This window comes from Nuphar pumila, chromosome 5 (genome assembly GCF_984573655.1).
Source record: "Nuphar pumila chromosome 5, dmNupPumi1.hap1.1, whole genome shotgun sequence".
NCBI lineage: Eukaryota > Viridiplantae > Streptophyta > Magnoliopsida > Nymphaeales > Nymphaeaceae > Nuphar > Nuphar pumila.
Window position 1 is genome coordinate 54629924 of NC_143253.1, and position 10901 is coordinate 54640824.

The following is a 10901-nucleotide window of genomic DNA, read 5'->3' on the forward strand; positions in this document are numbered from 1 at the left end:
TAAGCCCATTACTGATGTGTGCTCATGAGCTGTAACTAATATGAGGGTTGAGCAAATAGCTCTTAATGAGTTTGTAGGCCTTAAGGCTAAGGTGGTTGTTACAGTACACCTAGACAAACTCACCTATATGAGTGTAGAAATGTGAGCCGTTTCTTATGAGAATTGGCAATTCTCTAGAGCACTCATGAATCCAGGAAAGCACAAGGCTCTAAATGTGCCAACATGAAATCCACACAATCAAACTTTTGGAAACCTATGTATGATTGAAAACTCCGTTAACAATATAAGGAGCTAAGTTCAAGGTAAGTCCACTTAGTACCTTAGTTAATTTAGGTTTTCTTTCAAATAGTGGGGGTTCAAGTTATGCAGACACTCTCACTAATGCATAAGTTTTTATGCAAGCCAAATATATTTTAAAACTAGTGGGGGATTGTTAGGAAAGTTTTAAATTATTAATGGTTACTACCAAAAGTGTTTTGAAAAAGTTTAGTCCCATATCTAAGAGAGAAAAGTTTTTCGAGAGGTTTAAATAGAGAGTTTGTAATCTATTCTTTACTTTGGTAAGCCTTGAGTATTTAGGTGGATTACGGACGTTGCTGCGCATCGTGCAGCAACGGACGCGCCGTTCGCGCACACGCGCGCGCGCGCGTGCGTGCGCAAGGGCGCTTGAGGCGCAATGTGGCGTTTTGATGGCGCACTTTGCACTTCGCACGCTCGCAGCGGTGCGAGGTGCATATGAGGCGCAAATATCCGTTTTGATTTTCGGTTTTGAGACATCTGGCCGTTTGAAAGGTTTTAATAGCATTTATATTGAGTTTAAGGCTCTTTGTGACTGTTGGACGGTTTTGGAGGCCTTTGATTGACAGTCAAAGGTGGGTGACCGTTCAGGTACCTTTCATCCAAATTTCAAACTGTCAGATTTATGGCATTTAATCTCATTTATCGCAAAACGTTTTGGCCTCTCTAAAAGGTTATAAATATCTTCTCTTTTCGTCTTTTGAAATCATCAGAATTTCTGACTCTCCAGTTTTTCTCCTTTCTTTCTTCTCGGTTTGGCTTGCAGAGTTCATGTGTGGGAGAGGTCATCTGTTCTTGCGAAGCAGTGACTCTCTTGAGGTTCAAGACTAGTTGTATCCTGGGAACTCAGTCGTAACAAAACCCTTTTTCGCATCTTCGGAATTTCCGGAGTGGGGCGATTGAAGTTCTAAAGATAGCGATCTTAAGAACGTGCCTCTAGGCTTGAATTCTCTTTTCTGAAATCCAGTTTTCACCAGTTTGGAATAACAATTTTAGAACTTCAATTATGGCCTCTGGTTCGACATCCAACTCCATCAATCTGCTTAGTCGTGACCTTGAAAAACTCGATCGATTTGATGGGTCAAACTTCAAGCGGTGGCAATCAAAGGTATCTTTCTTGCTGTCCGAACTGCATATCGACTATGTCCTCAAAAAGTCTTGTCCCACTGTCGTTGCTGGAGAAGTTGAGACAGAAGAATAGAAGAAAGAGCGAGAGAAGTGGCATACTGACAACTACAGATGCAAAGGGCATATCCTGAACACTTTAGCCGATTCACTCTTTGACCTGTATTCACCATTGGAGTCGGCTGGAGAGTTATGGAATGCTCTCGAGATCAAGTACAATGCAGAAGATGCTGGTAACAAAAGGTTTATAGTAGATCAGTATGTTAATTTTTCTATTATTGATGATAAGCCTATACTTGCTCAAATTCATGAGATGCAAATACTGGCATATAAGATCAAAGGAGAAGGTATGTATCTTGATGATGACTTCCAAGTTGCTGTCATCATTGGGAAGCTGCCGGATTCCTGGAAAGAATATAGGAATCACCTAAAACATAAAAATGAGAAAATCACTTTAGATGGTCTTCTTAAGGACATCCGAATTGAGGAAGAGACTCGTCTTCGTGACAAAAAGAATTCGAGTCCTAAAGAAGGTTATCCTAAAGTGAATTTTGTTAGTAACAAGGGTGGCAAAATCATGAAAACTCAGAAAATAAAAAAGAATTTTGTGAAAGGGAAAAAGCCAACTGATAAAAAGAAAATTAGTTGTTATGTTTGTGGCAAGTTTGGCCATTTTGCTAGAGAATGCAGAGAATGGAAGAGGACTGGTCCTAAGCCAAATGAGTCAGAAGAGAGGCTTGTTGCTGTAATCTCTGAAACCTTTATGGTGGCTGCAAATAAGGACTGGTACCTGGATACTGGAAGCACTGTTCATGTGGCAAACGACAGGAACTTGTTCAAGTCGTATGAAGTAGTGGGGGAGGGATGCAATCTCTTTATGGGAAACTCTTCCTCAACTAAAGTGCTGGGAAAAGGGAGTCTGGAAATTAAGTTCACCTCCGGGAAAGTCCTAACACTTGAGAATGTCCACTATGCTCCAGAAGTTCGAAAAAATTTAATCTCTGCAGATCTCCTGTCACGAAATGGTTTTAAGATTGTTATTGAGTCTGGGATTGTAACTGTGACCAAAGGGAAAATCTTTGTAGGAAAAGGGTTTGCCACTGGTGGTATGTTCAAGATGAGCATAAATGAAGCTACTACTTCTGTTTATATGGTTGACTCTTATTTTCTTTGGCATTCAAGATTAGGACATATAAATTCTCGTTGCATTCATAATATGAATAGCTTTGGTCTTCTTCCGTGTCATGTGAAAATAGAACATAAACATAAGTGTGAGACATGCATTCAAACTAAGCTAACTAGACTTCCGTTTCCTAGTGTAGAAAAGAATTATAAATTGCTTGAATTAGTGCATTCTGATGTGTACGATGGATAATGTTTTGAGTCGTGGTGGCAATAGGTACTTTATTACCTTTATAGATGATTACTCAAAATTTTGTTATGTTTATTTGTTGAAACATAAATCTGAAGCATTTTCCAAATTTCTTCTTTATCTAGCTGAAGTACAAAATAGGTTTAAAACAAAGATTGTACATTTAAGAACAGATAGAGGAGGTGAATACTTAGGTGGAGAATTTGATAAATTCTGTGAAGATAATGGTATTATCCATCAAACGTCAGCTCCTAGAACTCCTGAACAGAATGGAGTAGCAGAAAGGAAAAACAGAACACTTGTAGAAATGATGAATGCTATGCTTCTTAATGCGGGTTTGCATTCCAACTTATGGGGAGAAGCTATACTTTCTGCTTGTTATATTCTTAATCGAGTTCCTTATTCCAAATCTGATAAATCACCTTATGAATTATGTTTTGGTAAGAAACCTAATCTTAGTTATTTTCGTGTTTGGGGTTGTTTAGCATATGTTAAAATTCCAGAAAATAAAAGGAAGAAGGTTGGACCTAAAGCATTTAAATGTGCATTTGTTGGGTATGCTGAACATAGTAAAGCATATAGATTTTTGGACATTGTTAATGATGTTATTGTAGAATCTAGAGATGCATCTTTCATAGAACATAAAAATGCATTTGATTCTCTTCTTGATGGCAGCCGGATTATAGTAGATGAACTTCCTGTAAATGACATGATTGAATATTCTAATGAATGTGTTGATGAACCAGAAACTGAAGTTAGACTCAGTAAACGCATTAGAAAACCAACTAATTTTGGTTCTGACTTTTATACATTTCTAATTGAGAATGATCCTGTGTCTTTTCAAGAGGCTATGTCTTCTCAAGATGCTGCCTTTTGGAGAGAAGCGATTAATGATGAAATAGAATCAATTATGTCTAATAATGTTTGGAAATTAGTGGATTTACCTGTTGGTTGCAAAACTATTGGCTGCAAATGGATTTTCAAAAAGAAATTAAAAGCTGATGGTACAATCGATAAATTTAAAGCACGTTTGGTTGCAAAAGGCTTTAAACAAAAAGAAGGTATTGATTATTTTGATACTTTTGCTCCTGTAACCAGAATATCTACTATTAGAATTCTGATTGCCATGGCTGCCATATATAAGCTTCAAATCCATCAAATGGACGTGAAAACGGCCTTTTTGAATGGAGAATTAGATGAAGAGATATATATGGAGCAACCTGAAGGTTTTGTAGTGCTAGGGCAAGAGCGCAAAGTGTGCAAACTTGAGAAATCCTTATATGGATTAAAGCAAGCCCCTAAGCAATGGCATGAAAAATTTGATAGTTCTCTGGTGCATAATGGTTTTAAAATTCATGATGCGGACAAATGTGTCTACAGTAAAGTAGATAGTAGCTCAATTATTATTATTTGTTTATATGTTGATGATATGCTTATTTTGGGTAACAATAGTGAATGCATAAATCAAACAAAAAGATTTTTATCTTCCTTGTTTTGTATGAAAGACTTGGGTGTTGCAGATGTTATTTTAGGAATCAAAATAATAAGAAATAAAAATGGCATTATATTATGTCAATCACATTATATTGAGAAAATTCTTACAAAGTATGGATATCTTAATAGTTCACCAGCATGCACCCCATATGATCCAAATATGAAATTGACTCCTAATAATGGTGCTAGTGTTCAACAATTAAAATATGCCAGTGTTGTAGGTAGCCTTATGTATGCAATGAACTGCACAAGGCCTGACATTGCCTATGCAATGAGTAAAGTGTGTAGATACACTAATAATCCTGGTCATCAACACTGGAATGCAGTGAACAGGATTCTTAGATATCTAAAGCATACTTTAGACTATGGAATTCACTATACCGAGTTTCCTGCTGTTATTGAAGGGTATAGTGATGCAAGTTGGAATACTGACTTTGAAGATTCCAAGTCTACGAGTGGTTGGGTTTTTACCCTTGGAGGAGGAGCAGTTGCATGGGGGTCTAAGAAACATACCTGTATAACTCATTCTACAATGGAATCTGAGTTTATTGCCTTGGCATCTGCTTGTAGAGAAGCTGAATGGCTTAAGAATATGCTAGTGGATATTCCACTAGGTGAGAAGCCTATACCTGCTATTTCAATGTTTTGTGATAGTCAATCAGCTATATGTAAAGCAGGTAATATGAAATACAATGGGAAGTCTAGACATATTAGTCTAAGACGCAGTTTTATAAGACAAATGATTGATGACAATATTATTTCATTGAAATATGTGAAGTCATGTCAAAATTTGGCAGACCCATTTACGAAAGGCCTTTCGAGAGATGTCATCAATAAAACATCAAGGAGAATGGGAATTAAGCCAATTAAGTCATCACCTAAGGATACCCAACCTAGAGCGCTGGAGATCCCACATGCATAGGTTCAATGGGAAACGAATTGGTGAATGACAGATATTGAGCATATTTATGTAAGCCCATTACTGATGTGTGCTCATGAGCTGTAACTAATATGAGGGTTGAGCAAATAGCTCTTAATGAGTTTGTAGGCCTTAAGGCTAAGGTGGTTGTTACAGTACACCTAGACAAACTCACCTATATGAGTGTAGAAATGTGAGCCGTTTCTTATGAGAATTGGCAATTCTCTAGAGCACTCATGAATCCAGGAAAGCACAAGGCTCTAAATGTGCCAACATGAAATCCACACAATCAAACTTTTGGAAACCTATGTATGATTGAAAACTCCGTTAACAATATAAGGAGCTAAGTTCAAGGTAAGTCCACTTAGTACCTTAGTTAATTTAGGTTTTCTTTCAAATAGTGGGGGTTCAAGTTATGCAGACACTCTCACTAATGCATAAGTTTTTATGCAAGCCAAATATATTTTAAAACTAGTGGGGGATTGTTAGGAAAGTTTTAAATTATTAATGGTTACTACCAAAAGTGTTTTGAAAAAGTTTAGTCCCATATCTAAGAGAGAAAAGTTTTTCGAGAGGTTTAAATAGAGAGTTTGTAATCTATTCTTTACTTTGGTAAGCCTTGAGTATTTAGGTGGATTGCGGACGTTGCTGCGCATCGTGCAGCAACGGACGCGCCGTTCGCGCACACGCGCGCGCGCGCGCGTGCGCAAGGGCGCTGAGGCGCAATGTGGCGTTTTGATGGCGCACTTTGCACTTCGCACGCTCGCAGCGGTGCGAGGTGCATATGAGCCGCAAATATCCGTTTTGATTTTCGGTTTTGAGACATCTGGCCGTTTGAAAGGTTTTAAGAGCATTTATATTGAGTTTAAGGCTCTTTGTGACTGTTGGACGGTTTTGGAGGCCTTTGATTGACAGTCAAAGGTGGGTGACCGTTCAGGTACCTTTCATCCAAATTTCAAACTGTCAGATTTATGACATTTAATCTCATTTATCGCAAAACGTTTTGGCCTCTCTAAAAGGTTATAAATATCTTCTCTTTTCGTCTTTTGAAATCATCAGAATTTCTGACTCTCCAGTTTTTCTCCTTTCTTTCTTCTCGGTTTGGCTTGCAGAGTTCATGTGTGGGAGAAGTCATCTGTTCTTGCGAAGCAGTGACTCTCTTGAGGTTCAAGCCTAGTTGTATCCTGGGAACTCAGTCGTAACAAAACCTTTTTTCGCATCTTCGGAATTTCCGGAGTGGGGCGATTGAAGTTCTAAAGATAGCGATCTTAAGAACGTGCCTCTAGGCTTGAATTCTCTTTTCTGAAATCCAGTTTTCACCAGTTTGGAATAACAATTTTAGAACTTCAATTATGGCCTCTGGTTCGACATCCAACTCCATCAATCTACTTAGTCGTGACCTTGAAAAACTCGATCGATTTGATGGGTCAAACTTCAAGCGGTGGCAATCAAAGGTATCTTTCTTGCTGTCCGAACTGCATATCGACTATGTCCTCAAAAAGTCTTGTCCCACTGTCGTTGCTGGAGAAGTTGAGACAGAAGAACAGAAGAAAGAGCGAGAGAAGTGGCATACTGACAACTACAGATGCAAAGGGCATATCCTGAACACTTTAGCCGATTCACTCTTTGACCTGTATTCACCATTGGAGTCGGCTGGAGAGTTATGGAATGCTCTCGAGATCAAGTACAATGCAGAAGATGCTGGTAACAAAAGGTTTATAGTAGATAAGTATGTTAATTTTTCTATTATTGATGATAAGCCTATACTTGCTCAAATTCATGAGATGCAAATACTGGCCTATAAGATCAAAGGAGAAGGTATGTATCTTGATGATGACTTCCAAGTTGCTGTCATCATTGGGAAGCTGCCGGATTCCTGGAAAGAATATAGGAATCACCTAAAACATAAAAATGAGAAAATCACTTTAGATGGTCTTCTTAAGGACATCCGAATTGAAGAAGAGACTCATCTTCGTGACAAAAAGAATTCGAGTCCTAAAGAAGGTTATCCTAAAGTGAATTTTGTTAGTAACAAGGGTGGCAAAATCATGAAAACCCAGAAAATCAAAAAGAATTTTGTGAAAGGGAAAAAGCCAACTGATAAAAAGAAAATTAGTTGTTATGTTTGTGGCAAGTTTGGCCATTTTGCTAGAGAATGCAGAGAACGGAAGAGGACTGGTCCTAAGCCAAATGAGTCAGAAGAGAGGCTTGTTGCTGTAATCTCTGAAACCTTTATGGTGGCTGCAAATAAGGATTGGTACCTGGATACTGGAAGCACTGTTCATGTGGCAAACGACAGGAACTTGTTCAAGTCGTATGAAGTAGTGGGGGAGGGATGCAATCTCTTTATGGGAAACTCTTCCTCAACTAAAGTGCTGGGAAAAGGGAGTGTGGAAATTAAGTTCACCTCCGGGAAAGTCCTAACACTTGAGAATGTCCACTATGCTCCAGAAGTTCGAAAAAATTTAATCTCTGCAGATCTCCTGTCACGAAATGGTTTTAAGATTGTTATTGAGTCTGGGATTGTAACTGTGACCAAAGGGAAAATCTTTGTAGGAAAAGGGTTTGCCACTGGTGGTATGTTCAAGATGAGCATAAATGAAGCTACTACTTCTGTTTATATGGTTGACTCTTATTTTCTTTGGCATTCAAGATTAGGACATATAAATTCTCGTTGCATTCATAATATGAATAGCTTTGGTCTTCTTCCGTGTCATGTGAAAATAGAACATAAACATAAGTGTGAGACATGCATTCAAACTAAGCTAACTAGACTTCCGTTTCCTAGTGTAGAAAAGAATTATAAATTGCTTGAATTAGTGCATTCTGATGTGTGTACGATGGATAATGTTTTGAGTCGTGGTGGCAATAGGTACTTTATTACCTTTATAGATGATTACTCAAAATTTTGTTATGTTTATTTGTTGAAACATAAATCTGAAGCATTTTCCAAATTTCTTCTTTATCTAGCTGAAGTACAAAATAGGTTTAAAACAAAGATTGTACATTTAAGAACAGATAGAGGAGGTGAATACTTAGGTGGAGAATTTGATAAATTCTGTGAAGATAATGGTATTATCCATCAAACGTCAGCTCCTAGAACTCCTGAACAGAATGGAGTAGCAGAAAGGAAAAACAGAACACTTGTAGAAATGATGAATGGTATGCTTCTTAATACGGGTTTGCATTCCAACTTATGGGGAGAAGCTATACTTTCTGCTTGTTATATTCTTAATCGAGTTCCTTATTCCAAATCTGATAAATCACCTTATGAATTATGTTTTGGTAAGAAACCTAATCTTAGTTATTTTCGTGTTTGGGGTTGTTTAGCATATGTTAAAATTCCAGAAAATAAAAGGAAGAAGGTTGGACCTAAAGCATTTAAATGTGCATTTGTTGGGTATGCTGAACATAGTAAAGCATATAGATTTTTGGACATTGTTAATGATGTTATTGTAGAATCTAGAGATGCATCTTTCATAGAACATAAAAATGCATTTGATTCTCTTCTTGATGGCAGCCGGATTATAGTAGATGAACTTCCTGTAAATGACATGATTGAATATTCTAATGAATGTGTTGATGAACCAGAAACTGAAGTTAGACTCAGTAAACGCATTAGAAAACCAACTAATTTTGGTTCTGACTTTTATACATTTCTAATTGAGAATGATCCTGTGTCTTTTCAAGAGGCTATGTCTTCTCAAGATGCTGCCTTTTGGAGAGAAGCGATTAATGATGAAATAGAATCAATTATGTCTAATAATGTTTGGAAATTAGTGGATTTACCTGTTGGTTGCAAAACTATTGGCTGCAAATGGATTTTCAAAAAGAAATTAAAAGCTGATGGTACAATCGATAAATTTAAAGCACGTTTGGTTGCAAAAGGCTTTAAACAAAAAGAAGGTATTGATTATTTTGATACTTTTGCTCCTGTAACCAGAATATCTACTATTAGAATTCTGATTGCCATGGCTGCCATATATAAGCTTCAAATCCATCAAATGGACGTGAAAACGGCCTTTTTGAATGGAGAATTAGATGAAGAGATATATATGGAGCAACCTGAAGGTTTTGTAGTGCTAGGGCAAGAGCGCAAAGTGTGCAAACTTGAGAAATCCTTATATGGATTAAAGCAAGCCCCTAAGCAATGGCATGAAAAATTTGATAGTTCTCTGGTGCATAATGGTTTTAAAATTCATGATGCGGACAAATGTGTCTACAGTAAAGTAGATAGTAGCTCAATTATTATTATTTGTTTATATGTTGATGATATGCTTATTTTGGGTAACAATAGTGAATGCATAAATCAAACAAAAAGATTTTTATCTTCCTTGTTTTGTATGAAAGACTTGGGTGTTGCAGATGTTATTTTAGGAATCAAAATAATAAGAAATAAAAATGGCATTATATTATGTCAATCACATTATATTGAGAAAATTCTTACAAAGTATGGATATCTTAATAGTTCACCAGCATGCACCCCATATGATCCAAATATGAAATTGACTCCTAATAATGGTGCTAGTGTTCAACAATTAAAATATGCCAGTGTTGTAGGTAGCCTTATGTATGCAATGAACTGCACAAGGCCTGACATTGCCTATGCAATGAGTAAAGTGTGTAGATACACTAATAATCCTGGTCATCAACACTGGAATGCAGTGAACAGGATTCTTAGATATCTAAAGCATACTTTAGACTATGGAATTCACTATACCGAGTTTCCTGCTGTTATTGAAGGGTATAGTGATGCAAGTTGGAATACTGACTTTGAAGATTCCAAGTCTACGAGTGGTTGGGTTTTTACCCTTGGAGGAGGAGCAGTTGCATGGGGGTCTAAGAAACATACCTGTATAACTCATTCTACAATGGAATCTGAGTTTATTGCCTTGGCATCTGCTTGTAGAGAAGCTGAATGGCTTAAGAATATGCTAGTGGATATTCCACTAGGTGAGAAGCCTATACCTGCTATTTCAATGTTTTGTGATAGTCAATCAGCTATATGTAAAGCAGGTAATATGAAATACAATGGGAAGTCTAGACATATTAGTCTAAGACACAGTTTTATAAGACAAATGATTGATGACAATATTATTTCATTGAAATATGTGAAGTCATGTCAAAATTTGGCAGACCCATTTACGAAAGGCCTTTCGAGAGATGTCATCAATAAAACATCAAGGAGAATGGGAATTAAGCCAATTAAGTCATCACCTAAGGATACCCAACCTAGAGCGCTGGAGATCCCACATGCATAGGTTCAATGGGAAACGAATTGGTGAATGACAGATATTGAGCATATTTATGTAAGCCCATTACTGATGTGTGCTCATGAGCTGTAACTAATATGAGGGTTGAGCAAATAGCTCTTAATGAGTTTGTAGGCCTTAAGGCTAAGGTGGTTGTTACAGTACACCTAGACAAACTCACCTATATGAGTGTAGAAATGTGAGCCGTTTCTTATGAGAATTGGCAATTCTCTAGAGCACTCATGAATCCAGGAAAGCACAAGGCTCTAAATGTGCCAACATGAAATCCACACAATCAAACTTTTGGAAACCTATGTATGATTGAAAACTCCGTTAACAATATAAGGAGCTAAGTTCAAGGTAAGTCCACTTAGTACCTTAGTTAATTTAGGTTTTCTTTCAAATAGTGGGGGTTCAAGTTATGCAGACACTCTCACTAATG